The following is a 15,887-nucleotide window of genomic DNA, read 5'->3' as shown; positions in this document are numbered from 1 at the left end:
TGCCTTGTGCCCTTAGAAGGTTGTTTGCGACTATACTGGTATTCTGCGAGGCAACCGAAATCCAACATATGTGGGACAAACATCTACCATCAATGTCTGAGGATTACCGTCTTAATCAATCAAATGAGGCAGCAATAGAGCAAATGGTTCTTAGAGATATCAGAGATATTTTGCAATCCATGGGAAAGGATATTACAAGCTATGGACTTCCGGATCTGCTTGATACCTATGGTTCTTATCACGCAGACTATAGAGAGGTAGTAGAGGAGAGGCATCACCACTACTAATAAAAGAGCAAACATGAATTTCCCTAAAGCCACACAACCAATTGTACACAGAATACCCAGGAACGTCCGATCTAATCACGCCTAAGAAATCCAACTGTCCATGTTACACCAATGGTCTGCCAATCAAATATACGGCTGTGATCAAATGTTCAGCCCGCATACTCTCCAGCACGGATGTATATATAAGGAAATAAAAAATCAACCAACCATCCCATCCCAAAACTACACCACGATAATAACTGATCCACGATCTCAGCCGAAAACACTGCCAAAAACTTCCGCGCTGTCCTCTTCCTGGTCACAGCGGCATCTCGAAGACACCGCCTCCTCCCGGTCGTCCTTTACCGGCTGGCTCCGCATCCAGGTCGTCGTTGCCCGGCTTGCTGCGCCTCCAGGTCGTCCTGCCTGGGTTGCCCGGCTTGCTGCGCCTCCAGGTCGTCCTGCCTGGGTGGCACCCCGCCACTGTCTTCACCGTCCACGCAGCCCAGCCTCCAGTTTCCTCGCCGTCCTACCCGCAAAAGTTGCACCGTCGCACGCAAGCCCAGCCTCCGGTGTCCTCGCCGTCCTCGCCCTCAAGCCTTCCCGTGGTACGCCGTACACAGGGCCATGCTGGCCGCATGTTCTTCCATCCCTGCATCTGGCCATATTAGGTTCACTGTAATTTCAAAATTTACTATAAATTGCAAAATAATAGCTTCTGCTGCATTAACAACGAAATACAGCTATTGTTCTCACTTGATTGTTCAACAAGGAACAATACCAACCTTGCTGTCCCAATGATAATCCATGTATAAAATTTTATCGTGAGAAATGTTGTGCCTAAATTTCATAACAGATAATAAATGGCATCCTCTGAGCGTAAGGGGGTACGGACTCCATTTCAGGACCTTACAAACAATGGAAATTCAGGTAAATATATCACCAACTCTTACCTGCTTCAACCTTTTACATCCTAATAAATGTTATTCGGGTCGCAGGACAAACAACAGATCCAAGAGAATTGAAGAGACAACGAGAGAGAGAGAGATATGCACGAAACAAAGATGAGATATTAAAAAAGAGGCGTGAGGCCCGGGAGCTAAAGAAAATAACAGCGGTTATTCCCACTGGACAACAAACTCCATCGACCAAACCGGTTGGTACGTCCATCGAAATGGTCCACCCGATATATATGATGCACTATTCATGATCATCATGGTGCACCGATCGTAGAATGATAACTTCGTTCATTAGGATTTCACATCAAGGAAATATCTCTCGGGCAATCTGCTGTCACCCAACTACGTAACACCCAACTACGTAAGGTGATGTTTACTAACCAGATTGAACAACAGTAATTGCGTAACACTAATAAATTTTTCGTAACAATTCTTATGTAGGCATACGTACCGGTGTGGTGCCGTCCGATGTGACTCCTCTTCATGGACAAAACCCATCTCGGTCAAAACAGATTTCCTCTACTACACAGGGTCTGGGTTACAAATGCCGCCTCAAGCCTTAAACAGCTTAGGTAATGATGAACAATTGTTGGGCATATCTCAATTATACAAAGGCAGATACTAATTTACATTTCCCCTACAGAATATAAAAAATCACTCAAGAGGGACAGGGATAATGCCCGATACGAGCAAAACAAAGATCTCATATTACGCAGGCTACGTGAAACACGCCGTCAAAAGAAGAGTACCGCAGTCCTTAAAAGTGGAGAACACGACCAACCGGACACACCGATGCCAAGTTATTTTGAATCATGACAACACACCGTCATAATGGCTACAGACAAAGCTGCAGTCATCCAACTATCTACCACACCAACTTTACAAAGTTTCGTTTCCTAATTACTAGCTATAAATTCATATCCAGCCTAAATAATTATATTACTACCATGATTTGTAACTGAACGCTAGCTCAAAATGTATGCAGCCAGAACTCTATTGGTCTACATACATGTGCTCCTCTATTTGAACAATCAACTGAAACTACAATCGCTGATAACGACCGTGATTGGCTACGTAGAAATGACTCATACAAGATGCAACAAATTGGAGGGCGAATGAGACCAGTCAACATACACAGTTCAGATCAGATCACACAACTGTCAGGTTTAGAGCTACCCCAACTTGGAACAATTGTCAACCAAACTAACACATATTCTGCAGTTGAACATGCTGGTTAGTCCATTCGTTAAATTATTACTGCAAATGAATTGACGATCTACTATTAACTGTAGCTCTCTTTCCTTTCAGCTACAAAGCCTTTTAGTGGCTCCAATCAGCCTGAAAATACCGCAGGTAATTATAAGAGTCGACAAATGGAAACGTCCATGACTGCAACGTCTTGCTTATATTGTTATATGCTCTACTCATCTTATATTTTTCAATAGTGGGCAACGACCAGACAGATGATCCATACGGAATATTTGAGCCTATCCTTGATTGCTTGCCAACGGTGCAACGTGGAGAATCTGCAGACCATGAGAGTGATGAAGAAGCTAGAATGTTTACTGACCAAGGTATTTCATTGCTGTAATGTCCAATTTAGCTAGCTTCAATGCACATTTTAGTAATATGAGTGTCTGATTTAATATATATTCTTCTTTTCTGCTAGATGTTCCTTTTGATTCTTATCAACTTGGAAGTAAATCTTCACAAGCAACACCTGCAGCAAATACTGAGGAATTCATATATCGAAACCTACCAAAAAAGCATCATGTCCTACGAAAAGTACCGGATTGCCAACACTGTGGGGCATTACGATTTCCATATGAGGGGCCTGCATTTTGCTGCAGAAAAGGAAGAGTCTCTATTGTTACTCCAGATGTTCCAGAAGAGTTGAAACGGTTATTTACAAGTCAAGAGGATGATGATGCTAAATATTTCAGAGAGAATATTCGTTATTTCAACTCGCACTTCTCATTCACAAGTCTAGGAGTCACACTTGATCGCCGAGTCAGCACGGCTGCAAGAACTGGCGTATATACATTCAGGGTGTGTGCCGGGTTGTACCACGCTCTTGATAACCTTGTGCCAGCTGATAATGGCCCTCGGCATTTCCAGCTCTATATTTATGATACAGATGAAAACTTGATTCACAGGACTAAGAGGTCTCCAGATCTTAATATAGAGGTCGATTTAAAAGATTTTGGGAATACTAGAGCGTAACCCTTATGCACAGGTTTTCAAGAGCCTTGGGTCTGCTCCAAATCTAGATGAATATAAGATTTCACTGAACACAGATATCAAACTGGATCAACGAAGGTACAATGCCCCGACGACTTCTCAAGTGGCAGCGATATGGGTTGAAGGGAGCGACCCACAAAATTGCTTTGACAGAAGTGTTGTCGTGCATGGAAAAGGAGACCGCCCCCTGTATATTAGAGCATACTACGGGTGCTACGACCCATTGTCATATCCTCTATTTTTCCCACGTGGGGAGACTGGTTGGAATCGTTGGATGCCATTTGTTGGTTCTCCAGATGATAATTCTGCACAACATCTGAAGCGAGCCTTTGATATGCCTAAAGGTATGATGTTGATTATTTGTTTATATACATACTATTTACGATTGATATGAATTAAAACTAATGTTTCGTATCATATAGAAGATGATGACGTGATTAGAGAAGAACAATTTGTGAATTTTGCACCACCTGAAGACCATGCCACTGATTTACCTCCTGGTATTGGTCCTCATTCCTTATTTCAGTATTCTTATGTGTTTATCATCAGAATATTAATGATGTTTAACAATATTCAGATGATAACACAATGCGAGAAACAATGTACAATGTTGCACAACATGAAGAGCATGCCACTGATTTACCTGAAGGTATTGGTCATAATTACTAACTTTAAATTATTATTAGTCCGAAACAAATTACAAATATTTATGTTGACAAATTTGTTAGATGACGATGGGGATAACCTAGATGAGGATTTTGGTGATAACGAGGAGAATGCAACACAATCCAGGAAATTTGTTAGTGCGAGGGAATACTACTGCTTCAAACCGCAGTCGTGAAGAAGCTTTTTAACATCATCTTGTTCGGGGGTCGCCTTTTCCAACAGTGGGCCGTTGACATGTATATCAAGATAGAGACTATGAGGCTTGACTGGTACTCAAAGCCGGCAAATCAGAAGGTTCTACGCGCTGACCTCTACCAGGTAACGTGCTTGTGTTTCTTCTGATACGGAATATAGGTGATGCATGCTATTCTATAACCTTATATACTTTTATTATAGGGTCTTGTTGACACCGTCGTTGCTGGCGAGTCACGCGGTGATCGAATTGGCAAGAGAATCGTGCTTCCACGTACATTTCCTGGTGGTGACCGCGACATGCAGCGCAGGTTCCTAGATGCGATGGCAATAGTTCAGCGATGGGGTAAACCGGACTACTTTATCACGATGACTTGCAATCCCTATTGGGAGGAAATAACCGAGAAATTGTATCCTGGGCAATTGCCACAAGACCGTCCAGACCTGGTGGCAAGAGTATTCAAAGCAAAACAGCGAGACTTGATGGACTTACTGACTAAGGGTAAGCATTTCGGAGAAGTCGCGGCTTATGTACATGTCACGGAGTTTCAGAAACGAGGTCTCCCACATGAACATATACTTCTAATCATGAAAGCAAAAAGCAAGTTAGCGACCCCAGATGACTATGATCGGGTGATTTCTGCAGAGATACCAGATAAAGAGAAATACACTGTGCTGCATGAACTGGTTGTCAAACACATGCTGCACGGACCTTGTGGTGAGTTGAAGAAAAGTTGCCCTTGCATGATTGACGGACAATGCCGGTTTCATTACCCACGAGAATTTTGCAACGCCACACAACAAGGGAAAGACTCATATCCGATCTATAGAAGGAGGGACAACGGGCGTGGAGTTAGGATCAGGGGAGCAGATTTGGATAACAGATGGGTTGTCCCTTACAACCCATTTCTCCTTATGCGATACAATTGCCATATTAATGTTGAAGCATGCTCGAGCATCAAGGCAGTCAAGTACTTGTTCAAGTACATCTACAAAGGGCATGACAAAGCATCCTTTGCATGCGAGCAAGATATAATCAATGATGGTGGAATCATCAATGAAATTCGACAATATAGGGATGCACGCTTTGTATCTCCTCCAGATGCGATGTACCGGCTTTACGGTTATAAATTATTTGGTGTAAGTCCATCTGTGCTGCAGCTCCAGCTTCATTTGGAAAACATGCATCCAGTCGCATTTAAAGCCTGTGAAAATCTGGAAGATGTTGTCGCTCGCCCGACTTCTTCCAAGTCCATGCTTACCGAGTACTTTGAGATGAACCGGAAGTTCCCAGCAGCACGGAAATGGTTGTACAGAGAGTTCCCAGAGCATTATAGATGGATTGCTGGACATAAGAAATGGCAGAACAGAAAAAATAAGAGATCACAAATTGGAAGGCTTGTGTATGCACACCCTGCTGAAGGAGATAGGTACTACTTGCGTGTGCTCCTAAGTCATGTACGAGGAGCGACTTCATTTGATGATTTAAAAACTGTAAATGGCAAGCTATGCATTTCCTTCAGGGAGGCATGTGAGCACTTAGGCCTCATTGAGCATGACAAGACACTTGATGATTGCATGACAGAGGCAGCCACATTTCAGATGCCTTGTGCCCTTAGAAGGTTGTTTGCGACTATACTGGTATTCGCATGAGGCAACCGAAATCCAACATATGTGGGACAAACATCTACCATCAATGTCTGAGGATTACCGTCTTAATCAATCAAATGAGGCAGCAATAGAGCAAATGGTTCTTAGAGATATCAGAGATATTTTGCAATCCATGGGAAAGGATATTACAAGCTATGGACTTCCAGATCTGCTTGATACCTATGGTTCTTATCACGCAGACTATAGAGAGGTAGTAGAGGAGAGGCAAGTCACCGTAGACAAAGAACACCTAGATCTATTTGACAGTTTGAACAATGAGCAGCTGGCTGGTTTCAATGATATAATGGATCATGTGACGAACAAAAAAGGTCAAATATTCTTCGTTGATGGTCCAGGAGGCACTGGAAAGACTTACTTATATAAGGCATTGCTTGCAAAGGTGCGTTCCATGGGCCTAATAGCAATCGCAACTGCTACATCAGGTATAGCGGCATCGATAATGCCTGGAGGCCGTACTGCACACTCTAGGTTCAAAATTCCCATCAGGCTCAAAGATAATAGCATGTGCAGTTTCACAAAGCAGAGTGGTACGGCAGAGTTGCTAAAACAGGCGTCCTTGATAATTTGGGACGAAGTAGCTTTGACCAAACGTCAATCAGTTGAGACGCTTGATAGATCGCTACAAGATATAATGGAATGTCCTTTGCCGTTTGGAGGAAAGGTTGTCGTCTTTGGTGGGGATTTCAGGCAGGTCCTGCCCGTTGTGACACGTGGGACAAGAGCACAAATCACAGATGCTACACTTCTGAGATCCTACCTGTGGGAGAAGACACGCAAGATACACCTCACGCGCAATATGCGGGCACAGACTGATCCTTTGTTCTCCGAATACCTCCTAAAGATCGGCAATGGAACAGAAGAGACAATTGGCGATGACTATGTGCGTCTCCCTGACGACATTGTGATCAGATATACCGAGGATGAAAAGGCTATTAACACGCTCATCGATAATGTCTTCCCATCGCTGCATGCCAATGCTAGATCAAGAGAATACATGAGCGCACGCGCAATCCTTTCGACCAAGAATGAGCATGTGGATGACCTAAATGTCAAGATGATCTCCAGGTTTCCAGGCAAAGAAAGGTTGTACCATAGCTTCGACTCAACCGAGGATGACTTGCACAATAATTACACTATTGACTTTTTGAACTCGATCACACCTAATGGCTTGCCACCGCATGTTTTGCGATTAAAGGTCAATTGCCCGGTCATTTTGCTCCGGAACCTCGACCCTCATAATGGCCTATGCAATGGAACGCGGCTAATGATCAGAGCCTTCCAGGATAATGCAATAGATGCAGAGATTGTTGGTGGTCAGCATGCTGGAAAAAGGGTATTCATACCTAGGATCCCTATGTCGCCTTCGGATGACATCTCACTTCCGTTCAAACTCAAGAGAAAACAGTACCCCATCCGGCTGAGTTTTGCGATGACCATCAACAAGGCACAGGGTCAGACCATACCAAACGTCGGTATTTACCTTCCCGAGCCTGTATTCTCACATGGACAGCTCTATGTTGCACTGTCAAGGGGAGTGTCAAGAAAAACGACACGGATTTTGGCCAAGCCAAACAATGAGGTTGATAAATCCGGTAAAAGCACCAAAAACATTGTCTATCGAGATGTTTTAGAGGGGTGAAGCAGGTGTGTTCTTCTATGGTTATTTTTATCTATAATCGTATATCTATGTAACTAATTTTGACTCTAAGAATATTTCTTGGTCATTTTAGGTTTTGTTCATACCGAAGTATGCAAGCATTAAAGAGGAATGATGTCGATGAAGGATATAAACGAGCCACTATTGTTTCTTACAACTCACCAGATCTGTATATATAATATCCCCCTTAATATGCATTCTTCGCTTTATATCTTGTAGCTGAATGTATTTGGCGATGGTTTTTAATAGCTACAGATACACTTTATTTGTGTTCCTTCTTTTTGTAGCCAAGATAAGAACTTAACAAAGGGTTGAAGCTGAGTAACTCCATTTCCAAATCTCCACTACTTAATTTAATCTTTTGAAATGCTCCTTTGATTATGAGCCTGTAGATGTGGGAATACACACTTTTTTTTTTTTTAGATAATAGGGTGCGGATCCCCGGCCTCTGCATCAAAGTGATGCACACAGCCACCGCAATTATTAAAGAATAGTATCTCAAAGTTTACAAATTAAGGGTCACTCAAAGTGAATACAAAAATCAGCCACCTAAAAAAAGATCTATCCATCGATTCGCTTATGCTGTCGCCACCCACCCTGGCAGAAGATAGCCCGTACGACCATCGTCATTCGAGTACAGGCGGAATCCATGAGTCCACGGCGTTCCACAGGGAGAAGAAATGACCACATATGGATCCAGTAAGTCGTCTTGTTGATAACCTGCAAATAATGGGATGGTGTTGTCTTGTTAAAAATTATGTCATTTCTACAATTCCAAATAGCCCATAGCACAGCCGCAGTGCCTACTCTAATAAGCTCTTTGGATCTCTTATCCACCCCATTCAGCCAGCTCCCAAATAAATTACCAACACTAGAGGGTGGTTTAATGTTGAAAGTAAAATGTATGATCCTCCAAATATCACGAGCAAAAGGACATGAAATGAACAGATGTTGTACAGACTCATCTGCATCACAAAAAACGCATTTTTTACACCCAATCCATTTACGTTTAATCAAATTATCCTTAGTTAAAAGCTCCTTCCTATGTAAGAACCACAGGAAAATACGAATCTTTAAAGGAACTTTCATCTTCCATAAGTATTTCCGCAGATACTGTGTATGGCCATTCAAAAGTTCAGCGTAGTAGGATTTAGTGGAGTATACACCCGTCGGTGTAAGAGCCCAAATAAATCTGTCCGGTTCATCTAAAATTTGGACACGCATTAGTCTTTCAATTAGATGAAACCAAACCTCTCTATTATTCCCAATCAAGCTCCTTCTAAACCGAAGATTGATCGGGTTACTCCCAAAAACAGACGCCATTGTTATATTTTTATGATAAGCAATCGCATACAAGGACGGGTATTCATCCGCAATCGAATTGTTACCCAACCAAATGTCCTCCCAAAAACGAGTTTGATTCCCATCCCCGATTTTGAAAGACCCAAATTTGAGAAAATCGTCTTTAACTTTCATTATTCCTTTCCAAAAAGGTGAATCAGAGGTTTAATATGGACTTGGGACAACGTCTTTTCTCCCAAATATTTATTTGTAAGTAATTCCTTCCACACCCTCCTCCGTAAGTAACTTAAATATCCATTTACTCAAAAGACATTTATTTTTAATCTCAAGCACTTCAATACCGAGCCCCCCTTGATCTTTTGGTCTACACACAATATTCCATTTAGTTAGTCTATATTTTCTCTTTTGCTGATTACTTTGCCAGAAAAATCTTGACCGATAATAATCTAGTCTTTTACGAACCCCTTGGGTATATCGAAGAAAGACAACATAAACATCGGCAAGCTAGTCAACACTGAATTAATGAGCACCGCACGATCACCGTATGATAACATCTTGGCGACCCATGCTCCCAATGTCCCGTCGAATCGATCCTCTACTATTTTCCATTCTTTATTGAGTAATTTCCTATAGTGAATAGGTATACCCAGGTATTTAAATGGGAGTGAACCAATTTCGCACCCGAAAATATTTCGGTATTGGTCTCGCACCTCTACAGCTTTACCAAAACAATATAACTCGCTTTTGTGATAATTGATTTTTAAACCCGAGAGTTGCTAAAAAAAAGCCAATATTAGTTTCATGTTCACAGCTTTCGCAATGTCATGCTCTAGAAACAATATTGTATCATCTGCATACTGGAGTATCGACACCCCACCATCCACCAAATGCGGTATTAACCCCCCCACTTGCCCATCCTCTTTAGCACGCATAATTAGAATGGCCAAGATATCGACAAGATTAAACAACAAAGGAGACAACGGATCTCCTTGTCGCAAACCTTTCAACGTTTGGAAATAGTGTCCTATATCATCGTTCACCCTGATACCCACACTCCCCCCTTGAACAAACCTTGCAACCCATTCACACCACATCAAATCAAATCCTTTCATACGAAGAACCTGTTGCAAAAAGTCCCAGTTCACCTTATCATAGGCCTTTTCAAAGTCAATTTTAAAAAGCACCCCGTCTAATTTCTTCCTATGCATCTCGTGAATTGTCTCATGTAGCACAACCACTCCTTCCAAAATATTTCTCCCTGGGATAAACGCTGTTTGAGTTGGACGCACCACTCTACTCGCAATTGAGGTTACCCGATTGGTACCTACTTTTGTAAAAATCTTAAAACTCACATTTAATAAGCAAATCGGTCTATACTGTTCAATTCTACTGGCATTCTCAATTTTGGGCAGCAACGTAATGATCCCGAAATTAAGTTTATACAATGGTAGTTCACCCTTTCGCAATTGAGCAAACATATCCATTAGATCATTTTTTAAAATATGCCAAAATTTTTGATAAAACTCAGCCGGGAACCCGTCCCACCGGAGACTTATTATGTTCCATCTGTGATATCGCGTCATAGACCTCTTTCTCATTAAATTCTGCTGTCAAGATATTATTTTCCTCCGATGAAATTTGAGGCATGTCACTCGTAACGGCCTCTTCCATGGAGAAGAAATTTGGTTCTGGCGCACCAAATAATTTCTTATAGTATTCCGAAATGAACACTTTCAGATTTGTCTCCCCAACAATAGTTCCCTCATCTTGTTCAAGTTGAAAAATTCTTTTTTTCCTATGCCTACCATTGGCCATAATGTGGAAGTATCGCGTATTATTTCCACCCTCCTGAACATGCCGCACCTTTGCTCGTTGAGCCCACTTGGATTCTTCATCCCGCAGAAGTTTACCAAGCTGTATTTCCGCCTCCTTTTTCGCAGCCCGCTCAGCCACAGTTAAAAGGTTTGATTCCGATTTGATATCAAGTTGGTCTATAATAAGTAATAGTTTCTCTTTCAACTTTTTTGCATCGGCATTCAAGTTTTTTGCCCATCCACGAAGGAATTGTCTAATGTGTCTAATTTTATTTTGCCAACGTTCCACTGGAGTATTCCCCTCCTTCACTGAAGCCCACTCTTTCTCGATCATCTCTTTAAACCCTTCCTGGCGCATCCAGGATTGTTCAAAGATATGAATATCTATACTGAATACACACTTATTGTTCTCTTCAGTCCAGCCTGGAATTTAAAAAGATATGAATATCTATACTGAACATTCAGTACAAAGAATTTGTTGCCTGCACTGCTTTACGGCAAATTGTTTTTACACCGAGCAACATTTTAGACAGCAGCTACAGGTAATGCAATTCCCTAAAATTCATGTATCGGATGACTAGAAAACCCAAAACCTGGATTGCTACACAGTACGTGATTAGCTAAGACAGCAACTTCCCTCAAATAAGTCACGAATTTACCTTGAGGTTGTCGCTGGCCGTGTCCGCGAATCCAGTGGAGACGACGTCCGTGCCCCCCGCCTCCACCTCCGTCGGCGCCTAGCTCAGGGTCGCCTGGCATGAAGCATGTCGAGCTTGAGCGCTGCGTGCTCTCCACAGGAACAAGATATGAATCCTCGAGCTCTTTCGTGACCAGAGCCTACGACTAGGACGAAGCAGGGACCGCCGGCGGCGGGGAGGCAGGGAGGGAGCGGAGATCCCTGCAGCAGCGGGGAAGGGGGAGGCACTCGCTGGAGCGGCGGGAGGCAGGGGATGTCGGGAGGAGGAGGTCCCCGGTACCAGCGGCAGGGAGGAAAAGGAGGGGATGGGAGAGAAAGGAAAGAGAGAGGAAGCTTGAGAGTGGTCTGTCTGGTTCCGGTAGCACGCTAGCCACCAACCAGCTATCTTTCCCTTTATTTTCTTCTCCACCTGCCTAACTGATCTACTCCGTATTTCATCAATTTTTATTCTTCTTGTTAGGTTTTTTTCCAGAAATAGACGACGATCAAGGTCTCTCCTATTTCAATTTGGACGAAATGAAGTTAGATTTGCTTTGGTCCAGCTAGCGTGTTAGGACTATATAAGATTTTAAAAACTTTCTTTCAAAAATTGTTATAAAATCCTTTGGGTAATTATATTTAATTGACTATCTTTTAAAAATCATGGTTTTCACAAAAATTGCATCATTCAAATTACATAATGACGTAAGTCATCCTTTGGTTTGTATATGTTAATCATTATGGAATACAAGACGACGAGAGATATTTTGTTCGATATTTTAAATTGTGTTTTCTTCATTACCCTGATACTTATTATAATGTAAAATTGTTTTTTTTTTTGGAAAAACAACTCTATTATTGTTTTTGTTCATATGAAATATTGTTTTATTTGCTCTAAAAATAAATGATGGAGACCCTGAGAAGCCAAAACATCGAAGTTGATGACAGCAATATAGACCACTCAAATTTTATGCACACGCTTACACCGTTGGGCCATAAATCTAATTTAAGTGTCTCATTGAACTCGACCCAAGATAAATAAGACTGAAAAAAGATATATGTATTATATTTAATAGACGTGCGTTGCACGTGCATGCTTACTAGTTGTAGGAAGTGCTGAGGATCCTCCGGAGGCTGCAAACCCCCCAGCCTCCGGGTCTTCCACCGTTGGATCAAATCAATTTGAACCGTTAGATCAACTTCTGTGTTCAGTTTTGTCTCAAAATCCCGCTTTTGCTTCATTGAAGCAAAAATAGCCCCGCTTTTGCTTCATTGAAGCAAAAAAACGGTTCGACTAAAAATAGAAGAAGAGCTCAGTTTTGTCTAAAAAATCCCACTTTTGCTTCATTGAAGCAAAAAAAGCCCCGCTTTTGCTTCATTGAAGCAAAAAACGGTTCGACTAAAATAGAAGAAGAGCTGCGATGATTCTTCAGACTTTATTTTGTCGCAGCAAAAAAGTCCCGCTTTTGCTTCATTGAAGCAAAAAAATGGTTCATCTAGCAAAAAAACTCGTCGGAGACGCGTCAACTCCGGTCGGCAGCACCATCGCAGCATCAACGCCCTCTCCTTGCAATACCGCCTCCACCCGAGGGTAGGGCCGTCACCTGCGGTCTGCCGACCCTGTCGCTATGCGCCAGCGGCGGCGTCCAGCTCCGGCGGTGCTCCTTTGCAGGTCCGCCGACGCGGGTTGCAGCAGCGCTGCCGCCGGTCGACGGTCCTTTGCAGCTCCCATCGATGTCGATTGCAGGTCAGCCGGAGCCCGTTTGCAGCTTCGGTGGAGGCCGTTTGCAGCTCCGGCGCGGCGGCCGCTTACAACCCGGGCGGAGGCCGTCTGCAGCTCCCGTCAATGCCTATTGAAGCTCCGGCGGACGCCAGTTGCAGCTCGGGCAAAGTCCATTTGCAGCTCCCGACCATGCCGATTGCAGCCCGGTCGGAGGCCGTTTGCAGCTCCGGTGGTGGCCGCTTGCAGCCCGGGCGGAGGCTGTTTGCAGCTCCCGTCGATGCCTATTGAAGCTCCAGCGGAGGCCAATTGCAGCTCCCGGCCATGCCGAAAGCAGCTCACCCGGATGCCATTTGCAGCTCCTGGCGATGTCGTTTGCAGCTCTGGTGGAGGCCGTGGGGGGAGGAGGCGGCGGCCATCGCGGCGGACAAAGCCGATGCCGCGGAGGAAGGATGCGGCGCTGTCGAGGCCGACCGTCGTGAGGAAAGGAGCTAGCACCGCGCTCCTGTAGAGGTTGACCGCCGCCGGGAACGGAAGCGGTGGCGCACGACCTCGCCGGATCGGTGGCGGCCCCAGTACAGAGCGCGCTCGGTGGAGGGCAGCGACGGCAAGGAAGCTCGCGGAGGTGAAGGGCCATGGCGGGGCAGCTCGCCGTGGAGGAGGGCTGAAGGCCATGGAGGATCCCCGTGGGGCGGCTCGCTCACGGAGGTGGGAGCCGGCGGCGATGCGCTCGCGGAGGTGGGAGCTGGGTGGCGAGGCGCTCGCGGAGATGGGAGCCGGCGGCGCTGCGCTCGCGGAGATCAAGCCGGCGGCGGGGGCGGCCATGTCCATCCACGCAAAAAAGCTCCGCAGGGACGCGGAGAAAGGGGAAATATTCAGGGAAGGAGACGATGCGGAAAAAAAATGAATCTAAACGTGGTGGGGTCACCTATTCGTTGTCTCCCACCCGGAGGGATACGTGGCGAGCGCTCGGGCCGGAGGCTGCCAGCGTAGAATCCTCCGAAGGTTTTAAAGCGTTTTCCTTTGTTGTAAGCCCAAGAAATTACTCCCAGAAAACACATCGGGTCGTTTCTACGGCTAATGCTGATTGCCTGAATAGATCAGAACTTAAACCTATTTGTCAGAAAATTTTGGAGATTACAAGAGCTTTTTCTAGCTTTAGCATTTTTTTTGGGTACTTTAGCATTTCTTTAATTGGCCGGGATACTAATGAAGCAGCTCATTAATATGCTAAACAAGCTAGATCGGATAGGAGAAGATGCATGTGGATAAACTATAACCCATTTTTTTTCTAATACTCTTTGGAGTGATTGTAATCCTTGTGGAATTGTGTGAAACGATGCGTGCCCTTTCGGGCCATCGGTTGCGTGTTATATAGGTAGGGAAAAGCCCCCTACGTGGCAGTACAAAGGAGGTACGTGTACGGTCGGAGTACTACTCCGTACACCGTACACGTACAGAGAACATACACTAACATCCCCCCTTAATCTAAACCACACTTAAACTCATCAAATTGTTTTACAGGTAGAGCTTTAGTAAAACCATCAGCAATCTGATCTTTGGTAGAGATAAACCGAATAGCAAGACTGTTGTTGGCGACACGCTCCCGAACAAAATGATAATCGATCTCAATGTGTTTAGTACGAGCATGAAATACTGGATTTGCTGAGAGAAAAGTAGCACCCAAGTTATCACACCATAGACACGGCTTCTGACGAAGAACTACACTAAGTTCTCGAAGAACAGATTCCCCATATAAGCTCAGTAGTGGCATTTGCTAAGGCTTTATATTCAGCTTCAGTGCTAGACTGAGACACAGTAGCTTGTTTTCTAGCACTCCAAGATACCAAATTGGGACCAAGGAAGATAGCAAACCCACCAGTGGAGCGACGATCCTCAAGACAGCCAGCCCAATCGGCATCAGAAAAGGCACTAAGAAGTGTAGAGGAAGATCGTCTGAATGTAAGGACAATGTGAGATGTATCCTTGACATAACGACGAATGCGTTTGACAGCTGTCCAATGAGCAGTTGTAGGAGCATGAAGGTATTGGCAGACCTTATTAACAGAAAATGATAGATCTGGGCGTGTGAGTGTGAAGTATTGAAGACCTCCAACTATACTCCGATACTGAGAGCTGTCATCAGGACCGAGAGGAGTACCTTCATGCAAAGAGAGAGGTTCCGAGGAAGATAACGGAGTGGGTGCGGACTTACAGTCAAGCATACCAACTTGGGTAAGGATGTCCTGAGCATATTTCTGCTGTGTGAGGAGCAATCCAGCTTCAATGCGTGTGACCTCCATGCCAAGAAAATAATGAAGAGCACCCAAGTCTTTAATAGCAAAGTGCACATTAAGATCCTTGAGGAGAATGGATATAGTAGCATCTGAAGAACTAGTCACAATAATATCATCAACATAAATGAGAACAAAGATTGTGATGCCAGATTTGTGGTATAGAAACAAAGATGTGTCAGCTCTGGATGTAATAAACCCAAGTTGATGCAATTTAGCACTGAGACGAGAGTACCATGCACGAGGAGCTTGTTTCAAACCATAGAGAGCTTTATCAAGCTTGCAGACATAATGGGAAGCATCCGGATGGGCAAAACCAGGAGGCTGTTTCATATATACTTCCTCTTCCAGAACACCATGAAGGAACGCGTTCTTGACATCTAGCTGTCGAAGACTCCAACCACGAGAGACATAAATAGACAGAACAAT

General features: G+C 44.0%; 2 long non-coding RNA genes across 2 annotated transcripts; one reads left to right on the top strand and one right to left on the bottom strand.

Moving 5' to 3' along the window:
• Positions 1-284: 284 nt before the first annotated feature.
• Positions 285-11,857, bottom strand: LOC139831081 (uncharacterized). The gene is made up of 2 exons (XR_011745439.1): positions 11,428-11,857; positions 285-918 (listed from the first exon to the last, which is right to left on the bottom strand). It is a non-coding gene; the product is annotated as an uncharacterized lncRNA (long non-coding RNA).
• On the top strand, positions 7,492-7,960 carry LOC127301477 (uncharacterized). The gene is made up of 2 exons (XR_007852103.2): positions 7,492-7,639; positions 7,726-7,960. It is a non-coding gene; the product is annotated as an uncharacterized lncRNA (long non-coding RNA).
• Positions 11,858-15,887: the final 4,030 nt, after the last annotated feature.

The sequence above is a fragment of the Lolium perenne genome, chromosome 5 (assembly GCF_019359855.2).
Source record: "Lolium perenne isolate Kyuss_39 chromosome 5, Kyuss_2.0, whole genome shotgun sequence".
Classification (NCBI taxonomy): Eukaryota; Viridiplantae; Streptophyta; class Magnoliopsida; order Poales; family Poaceae; genus Lolium; species Lolium perenne.
This window is presented reverse-complemented; position numbering and strand designations above follow the sequence as displayed.